At 32.6% G+C, this 22,224-nt stretch overlaps 1 protein-coding gene across 2 annotated transcripts in view; it reads left to right on the top strand.

Moving 5' to 3' along the window:
- The first annotated feature begins 370 nt into the window (after nt 1-370).
- The window catches only part of Sytbeta (Synaptotagmin beta), a 109,000-nt gene continuing 87,146 nt past the window's right edge, over nt 371-22,224 (top strand). For both annotated transcript variants that reach the window (XM_069050203.1, XM_069050201.1), the window contains exon 1: nt 371-512. The gene's annotated coding sequence lies outside the window, so the exon portion shown is untranslated. The remainder of the gene's footprint in view (nt 513-22,224) is intronic.

Genomic DNA, 22,224 nt, shown 5'->3' with positions numbered 1-22,224 from the left:
TCTCAAACTTGCAATTTTGTGCCGTTACCATGACAATACAAGTTGCAACTCAACTTGAAATCGGCCTCTAAGCGTGTAGACAATTTCTTTGAATTAGATATTGATTAACAAAAATTGAAAACGTAGTTTCATTTAATTGCTTTGTTCTGTCGCTTTTTCCTTTAATCAAAGTTTTGCTTTATTGTGTTGTATTTTATTTTCAGCAATTGTAACAAAGTGGAAAGATTTGCACAGTTAATAAAGTATTTTTATCCGTTTGTCGTTATTCTGAAAAAACTAACATTAGGTATTTATCACCGGAACGCATCTCCGTCAAAGATAACACCGTTCCGGTCATATACGAATATATCCGATCTCTGCGAGCTTTTGCGATAAACTCTATGCCATTCATTCTCATGTTCCGAATCTGTGTAGCTTAGAGGGTTCTTTCAGGACGCGTAAACAAGGCAAATAATTCAAACAGCTGTTGACTAATTTCCACGTTGAAAGGTCATTCCCAGAGAAATCTTCCGGTAAGTTTTATTTCCAATTAAGTTAACCATCTTCTGTATTGCATCGATGTAAACAAATTAAAAATTATTATTCCGAAGTAACGTAGTTGTTATAATCCCGCGCTTTTAATGGCATCTTTCATTTATAATACTAACTTTATTAAACACGTTTGAACATTTTAGATGATTTATTTTAAATGTAACACTTACCTTCATTTATTAAGAGTTTGTGTCTTGAATAGAGATTCTGTGTTGGTTTAATTCCTGTTTGGAATACGAATTTCAGGAAAGTTGAATTGGGTTTTGTTCTTTATTTAAAAAAAAATTCTACTCACGTTATCGATATGTCTTTATATTTCTGTTGTTGTCGATGTGCTTTTAACTATTCAAAAGGTGTAGGTGCTAAATTGTGTCAACAGAATCTTGTTTATAAAATGGAGAAATTATCTATACTTATATCAGTTACTTTACATAAAATAATTTTTTTGTTCGACAGTGTCAGAATTTGAGAATTTTCTCCTATGTGAACGGATTTTGATAAATGTCACCACTTGTCAAAACGAAACGTCAAGCTAATTTTAAAGATTTTAAGCGATTTGGAGCCTTTAAGGAGCTCGTCGAACAAAAAAACTTTGTATTCAACTCGTTCGTGTGTAAATTGGGCTTTTTTGGCACTCGTGTCAAAAAACCCCAATTTACACAAGAACTCGTCAAATAAACTACTATTATGTATATAAATCTACTTCTTAATTAATGTGAGATGTTGACTATAGCACTTTATCTTACTTATAAATTTTGTTGTTACATACAAATGATGTACGAGTACGTTAAACGAATTAAAAATCAACAAAGGTGCAGAAAATAATAGATTTAATATAAAAATAAATAAAAGACCGAGATTTCAAATGATGAAAGCTGCATGATAAGATTCAGTGTTAAAATTATCAAAAAAAAAAAACACCAAGGAATATACAGTTGTCCTAGAACTGCCTTCCCAAAGAAAAAACGAAGTATTTGGGTAAATGCGATGATCTAAATTTTAAAGAAAAAAACTCCTATCTTAAGCGATAATCGAGAAAAGACATCCTAAACTTGCCGAATCAGGTAGGATGACCGCAATTTTGCATGGCCGGTGTTTCGAAGTCAAAAGTAAACTTTTCTGTAAATTGTATAGGCAGCTGTCAGATTTTTTTAGTAATACCTGAGGACGAGCTTCTGGGATTGGTGAAATTGAAAATATGTAAAAAAATTCAATAAGCAAACTCAAAAAAAAAACAAAACACCGCAATTTACACCCAAAATAGAGCTGACAACATTGTAAACTTTTGACATAGGGTGAAAAATCTCATCATATAAAAATTGATGTTATTAGAGATATTAGTAGCGCAGTATGTGAATAAAGTTAATAACAACTAATAACAATTAATTTGAGAGTTAAATAAATGTCTCACTTTGCGAGGCATTTTTAATAACACGTTCAAATTTTAGCTGCGAGTTTGCGTACTTTCAAGGACATTAAAAATGACAGACGTAGGCTGGTATAGCCATAGATATCATTAAATTCCCTAAATTTAGTAAAATTTCATATTTGCAAACTTAAATCAGCAGGTCGTGGTTCTTTGATTAAAAAACAGACTATATTACATATTCACGTGTGACAAGGAATGTGTTATAAAATAGCAGTAAAAAAATTGCATACATTTACATTATATAAAATTCTAATATTTCATTTTGAAAACCTTCTTCTATTCTTCTATTTCTTCTTCTATTCCAAATTCAGATAAATTATATTATTATTAATAAGTTAGAAAATATTGTATTTGCAATACGAGTATAATAGGATGTTTTGGTGTAGAAGTTATTCAATTACAAGTAATTATAATAAATTGCAATTAGAGTGATGAGCACATGAGAAATTTCATCACAAAACTACATCTACAGGCTTTAATTACAAAATTTATTCTGAAACTTCGGTCGCTTTCTGGAATATTTAATTTAAACGAAGGATCTTATATCACACTTTGTAGAAATCGTACTTTTTATCATAAAACTGTTGATTTCACAATTGAAGAGCTTCTTTTGTTTGAGGGTAGAATAGGTTATATGGCGTTTCTGATATTGTACCTTTACCTGAAGTTCTAGAAATACCGTGTAAAGGTTTCCAGATAAAATTACTCCTTTGTCGTTTTTATTAGAGAGGTTTTTTACTTGCTGGAACGAAACGTGAATGTATTACTGCGAACATGAAGGACACACTTTGATTTTCTTACAATTTAAGAGTTATTTATTACAATTACATAGTTAGTAGTGGAATTAATGATGCATATTACGAAAGAGTATAAAATAAAATTAATAATATGTATATAAATTAGTTCCGAATTTCATTATGACAAGCAATAAGACTAAAAGAACGAGAGAAACATTAACAGAAATGGTATAGGATAATAAAAAGGAAATAAACTTCAATTATTGTGTAAATTATTGTTACAAATTATAGTTGATTTTATTTTATTTACGAAGATTTTATTAACTACATAACATTTTTATAGGTACTTCACATTACATGTTTAATCACATCAGGATAACCTGTAATATTCTATTTCATAAAATTAACACTACTTAAACTGAAATATGTTTAATATGTTTATTTAAAAAAAAATGAGTTTTTTTTCTATTTTACTTTTATCCAGCATTTACTATTATATCGGGTCCCCCAAATTTCGCGGAAATCAATGAGACAACGTTAACTTATGTCAAATAATGGGAAAAATAATAAATAAATTCAATTGGCCGTATTACTACACCGTTATTAAAGTTGCCGATACCTAAACTCGTGATTAAAGTAAACAAAAACGATATAGATTTTGCAGTTATAACGTGCTAGACAGAAAATTAGAGTCATGATTGAATTTAAAAAGGGTGTCGTGATACGGCCCTATATCTTTTAGATTTAAAGTTATAGGGGCTCAAAAGATGCAGCTTTTATCTCATTCATTTTAAACATTAATAGTTATTTAAGATACTATAAGTGTAAAAAGTTATCCTTTGTTGCACGAAAGGAACTTTTTACATGTACCTATGTCTTACAACATTTTATTTACGATCGCACCGGTTTCAACATGAATTTGTATAAAATAATTATTATTAATTCAATATTTTATGAATAACCAAAGTCGTTTGAGAACCACGTCGTTTAGCAACCTACTTCTAAATAATGTTTCCAACAACTTGTATTGTTGTATTCTGACAGTTCTGTGCCATAAAAGCGTGTACTAAAAGTTTTATGGCACGATTCCGTCAGTTCACTAAACTTCAACTTTGACAACGATTTTTAGTGTAAAAAGTGCCTACTTTTTAGATTTTGACTATTTGTTTTTTATTAGGTAGTGATATAATAATTCTGAATGACTGTGATCAGATTTGCAATTATTTAATTCATTATTTCTAACATTTTCAAGAAGTGATTTTATGTCGGTTGTACCTCAAATAACATATGGCAACATGGTCTTGATTGTTCTTCCGATATCTTCTACAAAAAAAAAGATATTTTTTTTTTACATTTTTACCGGATATTTTAATGTTCCGTGAATTTTGGGGCACCTGTATACACATACACAAAGCTTTATTTTTTATTTACAAAATTAATTAAAGCAGTAAAGCACACTATATTAAATTAAAATACATAAAATAACCCGAAGTCTTTTACGTATAAGTTAAACTACAAATTTCTGTTTTGTAGATTGTACCTATAAAATGCATATTATTTTTAAATTTTTTCTAACACTAATATCTTATACTGTTTCTATGGTGCATTTGAGCTCACTCGTTATGTTTCCTATAAAATACGCTTTTCTCTATAAAGCACGTCGTCAATGGCAACGTATTTTATGAAATTATAAAATCCGTCGTCAATAGCAACGTATCTTATAAGATTAGAAAATAGGCAGATGCACATTATGCAAGTAACATTTCATTCATCATTTTTACAGTAATTATTTCAAAAGTGAAAAAGTACAATTATTGGATTGGAATCTCAGGCCAGTAATTGAGCTAGAACTGCCGCATTCCTCCCTATTGCTTAGCTTGGTGCTCCTGTTTATAACATCTACTTCTTTAACTTCTGCTGTTTCATTCAATGCAAGCGTCCCACCATCACAAGACTTTTCTGGCAATCTTTACTTTCTCTTCAAATGATTCTTGTCGTAATGTGAATTAACTTTTCAATAAAGTCCTGCTCCTACACACTTACCTTCATATCAAGAAATGTCATCTTAGGTAACCTCCCCGATGCATTTTTTATTCTTCCAGCGTTTCGTACGCAATTCTTTTCCCGTATTCTTATTTCTTCTGGAACGTTTTGGCACATTTCAACGATGAAAATTATTTTTTTCAAAATTTGTTGGTGTTATGACCATAGCGCCTCGAATAATTTATGACATTTTGGAATAATTTCTGAATTTATTAAAATTTCTGATAAGATGCTAGTGTTAGAGAAAATCTTGAAGACAAGTTTTATAGTTTAAAAATTTCGGTGTATTAAACTACGACCTCGATTTTTAAACCGTCTATAAAACACTTGTTGTCTTAATAGCTATAAGCGATTTGGAGCCTTTAAAAGGGGCTCGTCGAACAAAAAAACGTATTCAACTCGTTTGTGTGTAAATTATAAATATAAAAAGACAACGCTGTAACCTGACAATTACCTCCACGTAGAAATACGTACCTGATATTATTTTATCATTGAATACCTAGGCAACCATTTTAATAAGCTTGAAGTAACACAACAATCAAACACTTCAACATTAACAGGTTTTTATTACAATAAATGTTCAAAATTTTGTCCATTTCGGTCGCATCGGTGAGAACCAATCCGGTAATAGCGTTATTTTTAAAATGAAGCCAATCGGATAAGAGTATCATCGAGTATTGCACATATGCAATACCTGGCTTTTGCTCATGTACAAATACCCAAAAATGAAAAATTAATAAATAATCCAAAATATTTCTTCATGATGTTTCATGATTCAGTTTTAAATAACTGCTTATCTTGACGTGAAATTTTCGTCAGGCAATAGTCTTCCCGCATACCCCTCGTGCACGCCAAATACAAAATACAATGCAGAAAGTTGCTTATTTTGTTTGATAATAGAGCATGATATTTTACTTAATTAAGACTGCTACCAATAAAAAAAGGGACCCATTAGTGTATCGCCAAAAATACCACACGTTAACACTAAATCGTCTTTGGAAATTTTCTTCCCCAAACAACATGATTAATTCCTCGGCTCCAGTGACGATGGTTATTTCGATTAAATGCACCATTTTTGCCGAAAGTACATTCATCTAACGAGAGCATGCGACTGTTAAAAATATGATCTTCTTCTACGTTGAGGGTTATTTTCAAAAAGAGCATGCACTTTTCGTGGTATGTAGGGAAAAAATGTATGTTTCTTGAGAATATGTTGACCTCTCAATTGCTTGTTGAGATACATGAAGATGGTGAGCACTTTCTCGGGTAGACGTGTTTGGGTTTCTTGTTTCTTCAACATGAAGCAAAACATTTAATTCCAAATCTTCATCTTGGATTTCACGAGCAGTTTTCTAGGATTTTTGAATGACCTTAAATTTTTTAAATTCTACACCAGTTTCACGGTTAATATACAGGGTGTTTCTGAAATACGTGTGTTAATTTTAACTGGTAATAGAACTCGTCAAAAGGAACAACTTTTCTATCTACCATTTTGCCGAAAAACGTTTAATTACAAAAAAAAAAAATGGAGAGATTGTTCACTAAAATAGCCCTACGCCACTAAATACTGCAATGGCTAATTGAGATCAGCGCTAATATGAAAAAAACATCCATTTTCATCCAGAAAACGTGTTTTAACGTCGAAATCGAAATTCAAATAAATCTACCCATATAGCAAAAAATCCACTTCCTAAGAATCTGGTTGTTTCACGTTTTTAGGTAGCTTAGTTTTGGAGATACGAACGGTTTTAGGAAAATCTTTCCTAGTTTTTTAAGCCATTACGCAACGTTTTTCGCCAAAATGGCAGAGAGAAAAGTTGTTCCTTCTGATGAGTTCTATTACCAGTTAAAATTAACGCACTTATTTCAGAAACATCCTGTAGAGTGGCAAAGATCTTGCACTGCTACTTTCGCATTCAAAATAAGTTTGTATCATATCCATATTCTCCGTTATCCATTGTAATGGTGAAACGTTGTTCTTCATCTGTTAAAAACTGGACGCAAGAATAGTAGGTATATTGTGTTATTAGGATTAAAAGTGATACTTTTTTGACGAGTAATCGCGAGTACTGCAATAATTGCAAGTCAAAAAAAGTCACTTTTAATCCAAATGACACGTACTATTTTTTCTCCAACCAAGTAAATGACCCATATCATGAAAAGTACGAGACTCATAATGAGGCCTATTCTGTAACTTTTGTGTTAAAATTTACAGGGACATTAAAATTTTGACATGGATAGCACCTGTTATCGATAATTTTTTTAACAAGCATGTTAAAACTGGACACGTTGTCATATCATACAAATACGTTTCTCCCTTACTATTTCATAGGAGGTATCCTTGTTCAATCAAAAGATTCAGAAAATGAGCGAGCGTTCAAGACTATGCAGTACAACACGGCAACTAGAAGCTCTTGTTACCTTCTTGGAGAACAATAAGAAGAATTGGGCGGAAAACAAAAAGCCGTTACAAAATGAAGCTGGGATATTAGGAAGCAAATGGATAAACTTAAAAGCAATATTTCTTGAAGGTCCAAAGCGTTCATTAAAAGAGTGAAAACATGTATTTTACTACTTATTCGTCTTGAAGAATTATACAGACAAAATACACCGCCACAAAAAAGTTAAGGATATTGCTGTTTGTGAACAAGAAAGGAAGAACAGGGATCATAATCGATACACATGTTTAAATACTTAGCACTTGTTTAATGAAAAATCGAATAAAATTTTAATTGCTCTAGAGGTTTAAAATTTTTATTTCGCAAGCGGTTTAAAAATGTCAAGTAAATGTCAAAGAAAATAAACAAATAGTATATTATGATACAAGTTTATAAGGAAGCCTTTAAAGCACGCGCGACGAGTTTAAGAGAACGTAGCGTAGCGGAGTGCTTTTAACGTCGCAAGTGCTTTAAAGGCCCTTATAAACGTGTATCATACGCTATTTTTTATTATACCTGCACTACAATCTGAAAATTATAACAAAAAAAGTAAACTGAAATACCTTTTGCGAAGTAATCTGTGTCATTAATCGTTGATATAGAAATGGTCAATTGTTGTTGTTTCGTTGCTATCATAAATCGTGTATCAATGTCTATTTATCATTGTTCAAAATGTAGGTGAATTTGTTGTTACCTAAGCAACCCTTAAAGCTTTAGTGTTTTAAAGGCCCTTTTTCGCACGCATTTTAGTGTCAAAAACAGGGATTATGATTCAGGTATAATAAAAAAATTATTAAACAATAATTATAGTAATTATACGTATATTACAGGTATTGGGAAGAAATTGTTCATAATTGTATCATCCATTTTCTAGATTTTCACCTTCTAGACGTGTATACGCCGTAAAGACCTAATTTTATTAAGAGTAATATTGGATAAACTAATTCACTGTCACACCTATGTTTTTTTTGTGTCAATAAACCCATGGCAATAAAAAATCACACTCAGCGACTCGACAATCATTTGTGATTAGTGACACAAGCTTCGGACTTCATTTAAAAAAAAACACTCAAATTGGAGAGGTTTATTAGTGTAAAATTGGATAAACCGTTATATTACACTCGCGGGCTAAATGCATGTTTAACCAAAGAATAAGTACGCTATACGTATAGCGTACTTATTCTTTGGTTTAACTTGCGATGTTAACGCGCTTGCGGTTTCGCCGCTCGCGCTGTTAAACGCATCGCTCTTTAAACATTCATTTAGCCCGCTTGTATAATAAATAACTATTTGTTTTAATTTCAAATAATCGGTATTTCGTCCTCGTACCCGTATAACTTCTCTAATACGACGAATTAAGTTGTCAATCTCTTCCTGGGGGATCTGTTGCCACAATTGTTGTCACTCAATTCCCGAATATTCTCTGGATATGGCAAATAGTCTGCGAGAGTGTTTCCAAGGTCTCAGGCGGGTTCAATAGGGTTAAAGCCCGGAGATCGTGCAGATAGATGAAACTGTTGAATTTCCTGCAAATCTAAGGTTTCCAAAACCAATCGTATCCTCTGCAGACGAGCGTTATCATTCACATATCGAGAATATCCTTAACTTTTTTGGGGCAGTATAGTATCAATACGTTGCTTAAGGTCTTCAATACTGTTCGGTTTTAAGCACGAAATTAGGCAAATCACATCAAAAATGTTACAAAACGTAAGGGATGCATGTTACTATCGATTTGCAATTTGCCAAGGAAGAAACGTTGCCCATTTGTTGCACTAAATAGAATTCAACTTATAAAATTGGTTTTTATTTTTTAGCACGTAAGTAGGCTTTGAAAATATTCAGGAAACAAATAGTGGGTTGTATTCCTCGCGAAGTAAGCTTTCAAACGAGGTGTCACTTGTCATATCCTTCCATTTCAAAAAAAAATAAAAATAGGGGTGGTTGCGTTGGAGGAGATATGTAAAAACCATATGCGCCAAAATGTGGGCAAGGAAAAACAAAAATCGACATGTTTCGAGATTTTTTACAAAAACAGCCTATGTCCAAGTAATGAATTTTATCTAATCCCGTGGGATAAATAACACTTATCCCACTCATTTGGGTGGAATAAGGAACTTCATTACCGGACGCATTTCATTACTCCACTCAGTGGGATAAGTGAGCTTCATTACCCCACTCAGTGGGATAAGTAAGTCATTATTCGACTGAGTGGTGTAATGAAACTGGCCGAAAAAAATACGATTTACCTTTTAATTCGGAGCGGTCTTAGATAAAATTTTGTACATAACACGTGGGCTAAAGCATATTACAGGAAACTCGTGTGATTACAGATGAACTCGGGCTAACGCCCTCGTCATCTGCAATCTTCACACTCGAATCCTGTAATATTGCTTTTATCCCACTAATTGTGTAAATAACTATTATTCCAGTTAAAGCTCCATACTGTATATTCCTCTAATAAAATTTTTTAACAAAATTACATTAATGTATCGCGGAGAATGTTTTTCCCAACGTGTTAAATATCTTAAACTTATACCCCAATTCAAAAAGTAGGATAAACAGAACATGAATAATTATTACAGATTCATTTACACTGTACCGACTTTTTCAAAAGTCTTTGAATACTTTACTAAAGAATGAAATTTTTCGACAATAACAATCTGTTTGCCAAAAGCCAATATGGATTCAGAAATAATTTGTCAACAACTCTAGCTGTAAATGACCTAAGCGATTTTGTATTCTCAGCACTTTGAAAACAAAGAACATGTCCATGCAACCTGTTTCGATTTATCAAAAACTTTTGACTGCGACTCATCACATATTATGTATTCATTTTCTAAATGCATGAGGGTTGGCCATGACTTTATTCGAGTATTCACTCTGCATAAACTATGACAGTATAAAATGTCATTTGGGAGTAAAAATGTCAGTATGAAAGCACAAACAACAAAATAGATTCGAACTTTATGAAATAAAATGTTTTCAATTTCTGAAGAATCATGTAGTTAATTATACAGGGTGTCAAAAAAAATACGAGTCCATAGCTCCCTTATTTATCGGAGGATTTTAATTATCTATACACCAAATTAAATGGTTGTTAATAGGCTACAAAACGGCTTAATAAATTCACGTATAGCTCCAAGAGCTTTAAGACTAAACTGTCAAAACATTTTTTTTTCAAATGGGATTACATACTTTTTTTTAGTAATTCTGATAGAAATTTTAATTCTGAAACCAACAATGTATCACAACTACAGTGTGGAATAAAATGATTTACATCTAGTTACCTTTGCATTACCCTTGTAAACCTTAAAATATACGAGTATATCCAAATTCCAAATGTGATTTATTGCGAAGGGATGATATGAATGCAAAGTTGAGATTGAAATTAAAAAGGAGCTAACAAAAGCAAGTTACAGCTAGTGTTGAAAGTGGCCACCAACGTTTGTTAATTCAATTTAGTAAATTGCAGCAATTGTCAATTCCATTGATGACATTTATTGACAGAACTAATAGTTCGGCACTTCGAAAAAAAAAGTAGAGCGGTACAGGAAAATTTACATGTGCAAAAATTCCAAAGGTAACTAGATGTAAATCATTTTATTCCACACTGTATAACTTCACATAAAAAAAATAACACTAACTTTTGAAACAAATGACGAGCACCAAGCGAAAAGCTATCAAAATGCATTGCGTTACAATGTAATAACTAAATTAAGGTAGCTGGAAAAACAAATGATAAATAATAACATGTGGGATTGCGCAGATATGCCGCCAATGTTTAGCGCAAATTGGAACAGAGACGATAGTAGCGTTTTTTTAAATTTTTTTCCTGAATTATTGGTATTTAATTGTATACTTGTGATGCATTGTTGTTTTCAGAATAAAAATCTCTATCAGAATTACTAAAAAAAAAAATATGTACGGTTGCGGTCAATAAAATCTGAGCACTGATTTGACATTCCATGACTTTTTCATGAAATTTGGTAAATCAGGCTTTCACCTCAAGTCACATTACCCTAGAGACCGTACCTACGCATACACAAATACCACGTGTTAATTCACACCTTCCGTGAACTTAATAAATAACATGTTTATGGTAGAAAGATAAGAACATTGTAAGAGAATGCAACAAAAAAAAAAAATATATAAAAACTAATATTTTGTAGCAGCCCCATTTTTGTCTATTACATTAGGTCAATCTTCTCGGCATTGATGCTACTAAAACCTCGGTATAGTTTGGAGTTAATTCGTTTCACACTTCTTGAATTTTTTCCCTATAACTCTTCGACGTTTCCTTATCATTAAACCCAAAATATTTTCGATAGGGTTCAAGTCCGGACTGCGCGAAGGCCAAGGCAGAACTCGTATTCCTACCTGCTCCATCCAATATGAGATAATTCTAGCTGTATGAATAGGATAATTGTGCTGATAAATAAAATGATTTTGGGGAAAGACCGCATTCACTGATGACAGCATGATATTCTCCAGGGTATGAAGATAGACCTTTGCATTATTTCTGCCTATTATATGCGTTAAAACTTCAGGTCCTTGGGCACTAATCCAGCCCCAGACATTTACAGAAAAGCGACCGTTTACTACTACTTTTTGAGTATAACTTTCATCAAAACGAGAATTTGGTGGTCTATAAACTCTAACACGACCGTTATAGCACGATTGAAAAATCTTCTCGTTTGTGAAAACAACATTCTGCCAAAAATCTAATGGTTCTAGGGAATATTCCAACGCGAATCCTACTATCCTACTCTGTGTTCTTTTGTTGAGTCAAAAAAGGTTTTTTGACTGCAGGATGATTTCGCAGTTCCGATCCTTCCTTGACACGACGCCTTGCTGTTCGAAGAGAACCTGGGAAATTTGTTTCATTGTGTGCCTCGGTAACAGAATTGAACGGGTTTTCTCGTAGAACTTGAATCAAATTAACGTCGTCAATCTCTGTAGAGATTCTAGGCCTGCCACTACCGACTTGCCTTTCAAACGATTGGCGTTCATTCCACATTTTCTTATTGTGCACAGTGCTCCTGGCTATGTTGAACCTGACTGCTACCCTCCTTTCTAACCAACCTTCTTCCAGCAATGTAACAACCCTTACTTTTTCTGCAAGAGATAAATGTGGCATTTTTTTTCGTTGACGTTTACATCAACATGACAGTTTTCCAGGTGACTACCTGTACTTGAGCAACAATCTAAACCATATTTACAGTAGGAAAATGTGCTGCTCAGATTTTATTGACCGCAACCGTAATCTCATTTGAAAAAAATATTTTGACAGTTTACCCTTGAAGCCCATGGGGCTATACTTGAATTTATTAGGCCATTTAGTAGCCTATTAACAACCATTTAATTTGGTGTACAGATAATTAAAATCTTACGATAAATAACGGAGTTATGGACTCGTCTTCTTTTTTGGGGACACCTGTATAACATTATTTTAACTAAACTTAACTTTTCGGCATTATCCTTTCTTGCAGGCTTCCTGGTTTTTCTGTTATAGCATCGTTAATTAGACGACGTCCAACCTACAGATCGAAATTACTAATTGATTTCTCAAGACTATTAAGGACTAGTCACTAGTTACGTTCAAAATATCTGTTAGCCTTATTACCAGATCATCATAGCTCAAATCAGGTCTATCTTACTTCATGTTGTCATAGAATTTCAAGATGCTGCACTTGTTTTCTTGAGACAACTTTCGGCATCGTGTTGAAGAACACATCATGTAATTCCAGTCGTAGTCTCTCGTCTCTAAACATTGAAATCGAGCACACACAGGTACAAATTTTCACATGGTTTACTGCAAATAAATTAGCAGTTAATAAAGATAAGATACAATCAATAATATTTTCCTTTCGGGAGATTGGTGAAAATAGTAAAACTATTAAACTTCTTGGCATCCCTCTGGACACAAAAATGACATGGGAAGCTCATGCAGACCATTTGGTGAAGACGATTTCCAAAAAGCTGTTTGTATTAAGGCAATTTTATAAATTATAATGAAGTAAACCTTAAAACACTTCTTACTGTCTACTATGAACTAGTACCTACACAGTAATATAATTTATTGCTTTCAACTGTCATAAATTCTCATTTTTCTCCTTTGTAAACTGCTTCCTAACTGCTCTAAAGCAAAAAATAGCAGATAACTAACCGTTGCCCTAGACAACACGTTCAAAGTGACATTTCTTGAAAAATTTGTCAAAACTATCAAAAGCAAATGCGAAATCATTTTTAATAGATTTGGAAGCTTTGGGGACGTCGTTTCAAACAATAAAGTTTTGTATGCAACTCGTTTCTGTGCAAATTGGGCTTTTCTAATTGCCCGAGACCTCGTTGCATAAATAACTATTATATTGCAGTAATATAACTTATGCTCTTCTTGTAAGGTGTTATTCCACACACTTATGTAAAGTCTTTAAACAACAGACGAAATGTATAGTCTGTTTTTTAATCAAAGAACCACGACCTGTTGATTTAGGTTTGCAAATATAAAATTTTACTAAATACAGGGTGTTTTCGAAGTTGAGGCGTTCCTTTAACATGTGATAGTATGCATTGTTCTAAAGAGTTTTAGCTAAAATCACCTCATTAAAATGTGTACGGCAATGAAGATACAATAAGTTAATTTTTTTGAAATTTTTGAAACCGGTCCTGCTCAAATTTTGCGCAGATTTGTTAGAAATTAGAATTGACAAAAAAAATCAAATGACTATAGACGTTAATACTGTCAGAGTTGTCATCTAATTAGTCGGAATGGCTTTATCATTTCAAAAATAATAAGCTCAAAAATATGTTGCTAATGTATGGGCACGTTATCAGAATGCAGCTGCGGCGTCCAGAATACGCAGAGCGATTTCCAGAAAGACACCATCCTGGTCCACGTCAGTTATTGTAATCTAGTACAGCGGAGAAATAGATAGGACCGGACTCAAAATTTTAGAAAACAATAAAAATATACAATCAATTATCTCCGTTAATACAAACATTTTACAAAGAAGATTTAGGCTAAAATTCTTAAGAATAATATATAGTACCTCGTGTTACAAGGAACGCCTCAACTTCGAAAACACCCTGTATAGGGAATTTAATGATATCTATCTATTGGCTATACCAGCCAACGTCTGTCATTTTTAATGTCCTTGAAAGTACGCAAATTTCCAGCGAAAATTTGAACGTGTTATTAAAATGCCTCGCATTTATTAAACTCTCAAATTAATTGTTATTAGTTGTTATTAACTTTATTAACATGCTGCGCTACTAATATCTCTAATAACCTCAATTTTTATATGACGAGATTTTTCACCCTAGGTCAAAAGTGTACAATGTTTTCAGCTCTATTTTGAGTGTAAATTGCGGTGTCGTGGTTCTTTGATTAAAAAATAAACTATATTCGTATTCTAGGTGGATTTAGTTTTAGAGATGACTGTAGAGACATGTTCAAAACATTAAATATAGTTTAATTTTTTAATCAAAGAACCACAATACCGCAACTTACACCGAAAATAGAGCTGACAACATTGTACACTTTTGAACAAGGGTGAAAAATCTTGTCACATAAAAATTGAGGTTATTAGAGATATTAGTAGCGCAGCATGTTAATAAAGTTAATAACAACTAATAACAACTACTTTGAGAGTTTAATAAATGTCTTACTTTGGGAGGCATTTTTAATAACACGTTCAAATTTTAGCTGCGAGTTTGCGTACTTTCAAGGACATTAAAAATGACAGACGTTGGCTGGCATAGCCAATAGATATCATTAAATTCCCTAAATTTAGTTAAATTTTATATTTGCAAATCTAAATCAACAGGTCGTGGTTCTTTGATTAAAAAACAGACTATACAGGGTTATTCACGTAAGATGACGAGCCTGGCCAGGTAAAAATGCAACCCAAAAGATAATTCACAAAGCAATCTCGATCCCTATTACATTATCCGGCATTATCATAATCAAATAAAACATAGACAGCTTTAAACGTTAACCTAATGAATGTCAAGTTCTGACAGAAAAATACCTGTCTCAACAAAGCATGATTTACCTAATAACAATAATAACCAATTAAAATCACAAAAGTAATGGGTTCTGTCATCGTTCGAAAACCTTTTCAAATAACGGGTGTTTTTTTAAATTTAGCGTCGAAGTAGGCGTTGAATCGACTCTCCAACGCCTAATTCGACGCCAAATTTTAAAAAACAAAAACAAATTAATAAAATACCTACTTGGATTCCTGATTTAATTCTTAAATACCAAAACACAATGAATGCTTTGTAAAGTGTATTTTGGGTTGCATTTTTAGCTGGTCAGGCTCGTCATCTTACGTGAATAACCCTGTATGTGTTCCCTGTATATGCAGGCTCTCCATGGCAGGCTGTTTCCTAAAAAACGCCGCAAACCATATCTCCGTTATTTATGGCTCGATTTAAATAAAACAAAAACTGGAATAAATAACTTTTAAAACACTATAAGCACAACATAATTTTTTTTTTCAAAAAGTCATTCAAGGTCAGATGATAGTCAACTTTGTTTTTTCAAATAGCTTATTTTTCTGAATCCAACGGTGTGCCTCATGTTAGAATGCATTTAATAGTAACCGCGAAAATCAAGTATACTATGGAAAACAATCCTAATTAACATACTTATCTGAATATAACAGACCTGCATTTCCCATTTAGCAGTCGTCTTATTCGTTTAGCAGACTCAGTGTATAGTTGATACTTAAATTTTACATTTTATACAAAATAGAATCAAAAAGTATTGTTTGCATGCAGATCTTCAATAAAAATTAAGAAAAAGAACGTACGAGTATTAATTTCATTCTATTGTATTTATTTCACGTTTAATTCACATGTATTTGACATTTACTTCAGAATTGATATCAATTTAACATCCTGCAGTCTAAATTATCTTGAATCTAAACTGAAACGTTAGTTTTCGCATGTCATAAAAAACGACCTTCAGATATGGTGTTCTGTAGAATTCCTACTTTACTATATGCGGTTGTTACCGCTTTTATGTGTCTGACAGTATACGATAACATAAAAGTGCAATTTTTGATTAAAAGGTGGTAGAATGATAGAAAATATGTTTAAAACCGCGTTCTTATTTTATTATTTGTAGTGAAATAGTACGAGTATTATGAAATAACAATAACTACATAGATGAGTAGAAAGTCAAACGTAAAGGGGAATTAGTTGGCACGACAACCACGACAGATGTTGTAATTATTTTCATGTCTGTCGCTTGAAATTCAACGAGAGATGATAAACGGAAATCTCTTAGTCTTAATCAACAAGGACGAGTGCCCTAGAGCCATGATATTATTACAGTGTGAAAACATGTTTCTTATGTTAACAATTTAATCAAGAAGAGAAATTTCTTATTTGCTAAGATAAGAAAAAAAATTAAGTTTGTTTTTTTATAACTTAATTACATTCACGTCCCACAGTTTTAAATAACCCTATATCCTCCTACATTTAGATGGCATTATAAGGAAAGTTCTTTGACTAAAAGCAGCATGAAATTTCCCCCGAGACATCCCACTATTTTACGAACCTAAAGTAGAATTTGGATGTTTATGATAGAAACTTACGCTTTACGTTAACGTTTTACTTTGACCGATGCATTCAATTTATTTTGAATGGGGTAGTATATACAGGGTCTCCCAGAACTGGCGGACCAAAATAACACGGTGAAATCATTATCTTCTGGCAATAATAGGAAAAATATTTTTAAAAATCCATCCTCATTGGATTTTAAAATAAGAACGTTTTTAATTGACCAATCGCGTGTAGATATAACATTACCTTAAAAAATTATATTGGTAACTATCGAAACAAATTTGATTGTTGCAAAGACATTATAATTGAATATTATGTCATAATAAATTATTTCTGACAATTCTGACAAGTCATTAAAAACGCATAATGTTTACCGCGTCAGAATATTTTGATATGCTTGTCTTATATGGACAGTGTGATGAGAGTGCCACAGTTGCTCCTCAGGAGTACGCAGTTCGTTTTCCCAATAGGGAACATCCTAGCAGAAATACTATAACCTAAAAAATACTATAACCTAAAAACGTCCGTCATTGCACAAACAATGCGGATACCCAACAATGCATATGCATCATTTGAAATGTATCCATAGTTACAAATAAAATAGGTAACTTAACATCAACAACAGCATTGGTCAGTTTAAATTGCTTCTTTCCTAATCACTATTTAAGATAGATTTTTTTGAACATTTTTCCTATTATTCCCAGAAGATGATGAATTCACCGTATTATTTTGGTCCGCCAGTTCTGGGAGACCCTGTATTTATTTTCACTATTTATTTATTACTTTTTTTGCGAACATGTCCCTTCCGATCTGTCACGTTCTCGAGTTGTTTCATTAAATTGATTTTTTACAGTTTGCTATTTATTACATTTTAATATAGATCAGACTGTCTTTAAACTTCTCGATTTTTTTTTTAAGTTGTATAAATTATTTTACTAAAAGGTGACTGTCTATTTATAGTGTTTATTTCGAAAAATCTTGTTGTTTAATTACAGAAAAGAGCACTAATTAATTCTCAGTTTAAATAAACAAACAATAATAGAAGAGTACATGATCCTTAAGCAGCGTTACCTATTGGTCTTTAAACAACAAAGTGCAGGTGAAAATTTGTTGACGGAAATCTGTACACCCACTCGAATTCTAATTTTAGGAGTTTTCTTAATTTGTGAATCTAATTATTTAATTCCTGTTGGATCGTACGCAAAGGTGAACCTTAATTGGGACCAACTCATCAAACACAAAAATGGGAAAAGGTTTTTATAAATAGGGTGCTAAAAGCTGAAAGGTTATTGACGTTCCTGTTTACTCTCCCAGTGTGATAATTATCCGCTGTATTAAACTCTAATGTGAGCGGCAGTTATCCTGAGTGACGAGCCAAACCTGCGATTATATTTATATACATACTTACAAAAAGGTTTCAGGTAAAATTAAAATTATAACACTGCATCGGCAACGGATTAAATAACCTCACACAAACATTATTTAAATAGAAATTTATTTTTATGCCATTCAAAAAAGACTAAATATAAATACTAAAATCTCAAAGAAAACTTTCGAGTGAACTAAATGTTAAAAGTAAACAAAACACAAATATTTTGTCCCCAATTAAATTATTGTAACGAACATTCAGTGGCTCCCAAACTTTTTTTGACACATTTTAGCTCCTTTTTCTCGAAAAATATCAACGTTTATGTAAGGCACTATTGGCTCAATCGTTACCTATTGTGGAGTTTTACGACTGGTTAAAATAACTGCACAACTTTCAAAGTCACCCTGTAGATATTTATTATTATTTGAAAAGTTATTTGACTTATTTGTTACTCTTTTCTAAATGTTGGATTTCTTTAGTTTTAATCAGTACGAAAATAAAAAATAAAATATATGGACCAATTAGTAAAATTAATTTTTGTTTATCAAGAATTGGTGGTACAGTTAGGGTCACGGAATTTCGGGCATCATTTTCCTGTGACTTCAAAAAATTACGATGTAAATCACTCTTTATTGTCAACGTGACATTCAAAAGTCAAATTTTGAAATTTATTTTCTGTTCATGTCAATCGCATGTCAATCAAAATCGTCGCAAACGGTAAAATTGAAGTTAATAATGTAAAGGCTATTTTACATTTTTTCACAGTATATTGACAGTGATGTCCGAAATTCCGTGTCTCTAACTGAACCATTGATTTTTATATGACATTTTTTATCAGTCCTGACGCCTGTTTCAAAATTTTGTTTGGGAAATTATCAGTTTGAACCATTTTAGAGAGCCCACTGATTCTGACACGAGTTTATCGACTTTCCTATTAAGCGAAGCAAAACATAAATTAATAAAACTGTCTCATCATGTGGCCTTGACATTTCTGTCAATAACACATGTCTCCTAATCGTTGTATCTCATCTTCCAGATAAAAAAAATCGAATTGTTTTGCAGATTTTTGCAATTTTATAATTTACATCATTTTTTTTAAATATTGTCAATACGTCAAGTTCGGTGATGCTAGCAAAACGAAGAATGAATATCAAATGATAAAATTCAGATGCCTGCTTTTCAAAGTTATCTCATAAAAAATTTATTAGTCTGATCTCGAAAGACATACCACAAGCTCTCCGCCATACTTGGACGAGTAAAAACGTCTTTAAAGCGCTACATACAAATCTAATTTTGGTTGAGTGTTTACTTTTTATCTTGCGCTTCATCATAATCAATATCAGTTCAGCCGTCGATAATCACAAATCGGTTCCACTCGCAATATGGGGGGCTGTCAATGATTAGATTACATTGACGTCACGTAATTGAACCTCATGCATGTTTGGTTTCTGAATGTTACATCTTAAGAGTTAATTGACAGGAGTGGATTGTTTGGAATAATCAAATTATTCTTCCGATAGTGATATCTTCCCTTTAGATGGAATTATATTTTGTATATTATAATTTAATTATGAAAATTCTGAAACTAACCGTTGATTATTTATTTGTTTATTTATTACTTTTTCATTTTCAAATCTGTTTTTCTTACTTTGACTTTACTCTTTTTGAATATCACTAACTTTAATTGCAGTCAGTTTTGTTAAACATTGAACTTTACAATTATATTTTACAATTTACTTCCTTTAAACAGTAGCTACTCTTTTCGGCAGTCATTTCCCACAAATTGTTTAAGAGCTTGCCTTACCTCAATTCCGTTGACCTAAAATTGATTTGTTCGCTTTAGGTTTACCTATACAGGGTTATTCACGAGAGGGGTATTTCTAAATTTCTTTTTGCCGCAACCCATTATACACATTGCAACAATATCTTGATTTCAAATTTTGAAAATAAACTAGGCAAAAATGAATAGGGAATTCCACAATTTTTCTGGGAAAGCAAAATAATTGCCCCAATCCTCCTACGTATTCTTAAACACAAGATAAATTTAAAATGTTACAAGTACTTGAAACATTACATTTAATGTGTAGATTAATATATTTGTAACACATTTCATTACAAATTTTAAACGGTATTTATAAAAAATTCAAAAAGGGAAAAATTCCCTATTCATTTTTGCCTAGTTTAATTATAACTGAATCGACGATGGCTCTTAGTCCTGTTAAAGCAAAAAATCTTTGTCAATTCCAAAAATATGTTTTTCTTCAAACGTCCGTAAATTATGACATTATCCTGCTGCATTGATAATGCTACAGTGTCACTTCATTGTCATGGCATCTAACGAGCTGACGAGCGGCAGATAAAGTTATTATGTCCGCTGAGGGCGTCCGTGAAGTTATTATCCCGCTGATTGTTATGAAGGTTTGAAGAAAAAATAGTATATGTTATTCGGAGCAAAGATGAAGTTTTATGTGCTGCGGCTGGTAGATTGGCTGCCAATCTACCAGCCGCACATAAAACTTCATTTTTGCTCCTCGTAACATAATATACTATTTTAAAATAACGACGAAAAGATTGATATGCTCCTCATTTATGGAGAACGTGGAAAGAATTCTGTGGCCGCTGCGGATGTTTACAAGCCGATGGTATACTCGAAATGTTTTGGATATGGATTGTCAAACTCAAGATCGCTTAAAACTTATGATTGAACTGTACATTAGTGAGATCTGTCATAAATTCTAATAACCTTATTGGCGCGCCTAGTTACTTTTGCTGGTAGTGCCAACTTAACGACAAGTCCCCAATCCACATCCATAACGTTCCGACTATAGATACTTCGAACACCTTTTACAGTAACTTAATTTGTTAATTTATTGTTGAATTTTGATTAAATACAGGTTATCTGCCAATTTGACATTTCTGACAAATCTATCCAACTTACTTTGATTTCTAATTTAATCGTATTTTACAATAGAAGTCCGTTAGGATAGCCCTTACGGCTGAGCCAGAGATTTTGTGAGACGAGCTCGCAGAGCGAGTCGAATAATACTGGCGAGGCAGTAAAGGCCCTAACGGACGTGTATTGTACAATAGTTTTTGTAATATCTCTTCGATTCGTTCACAATTATCTTTTTGAAATACATTTTTTTCAACGCCATCAAAAAAAACCGAATGATTAATAAGTGTGCGGAGGACGTCGTCATGTCAACCGCTGTTTGTGAAAAAAAATTGTCTCAATGTTGTTTGTCAGATTTGTTCAACGCTTAACTTTCCGTTGAAAATAAATGAATGAAATCAATAAAAAATCGCAATCAAGATATTCCCGATGTCCGGAAGTTAGGTAATCGTTATTGCCTGCAAAATCGCGCTTGTGTCAGTGTTAAAATTGTGAAGCATCATCTTCGATCTTGTCTACATTTGCTGCTGTTTGTCAGATTTGTTCAACACGTAACTTTCGGTTGAAAATAAACGACTGAAATCAATAAAAAATCGCGATCAAGATATTCCCGATGTCCGGGTGGCCGCAGAGCAAGTGAGGTCATCGTTATTCCCTGCAAAATCGCGCTTGTGTTGGTGTTAAAATTCTAAAGCATCATCTTCGATCTCGTCTACATCTGCTAGTGGCATACGGATTTCGATTAATTCAAGGTGTGTCCCATAACATTAAACATTAATTATTGTACCAATTGTAAAAAAGTTGAAAAATAAAGTTTAAATCTACGTTGCTATAGTTATTTAGTCATTCATAACGGCCGGCCATTATGAGGTTGTTTCCATGGTGACAAATAGTCCGGAAAGCCACCTTTAACAACTAGATATTACAAAAAAGAAATAACGCATTTGCTTTAGTAGTTACTGCCATTGGTATTGTTGGTTGCGGCAAAATACAAATTCAGTACCCCTCTCGTGAATAACCCTGTATTTTATCATTTCTTAAGCGAATTACAGTATGTTAATGTAATATCTGTTCACGTTGGAATGAACATCAGTGGTGCAAATGATCTGACCTGTTACTATGAAAGTTAATGAAAGTTAATGCCAAATGTGTGCGATTTGCACCACTGATGTTCAATCCAACGTGAACAGGATATATATTTTCTATTCTAC

Source organism: Tenebrio molitor, chromosome 6 (genome assembly GCF_963966145.1).
Source record: "Tenebrio molitor chromosome 6, icTenMoli1.1, whole genome shotgun sequence".
In the NCBI taxonomy this organism is placed as follows: Eukaryota; Metazoa; Arthropoda; class Insecta; order Coleoptera; family Tenebrionidae; genus Tenebrio; species Tenebrio molitor.
Note: the sequence above shows the minus strand (reverse complement) of the source record. Positions and strands in the feature narration are given on the sequence as shown.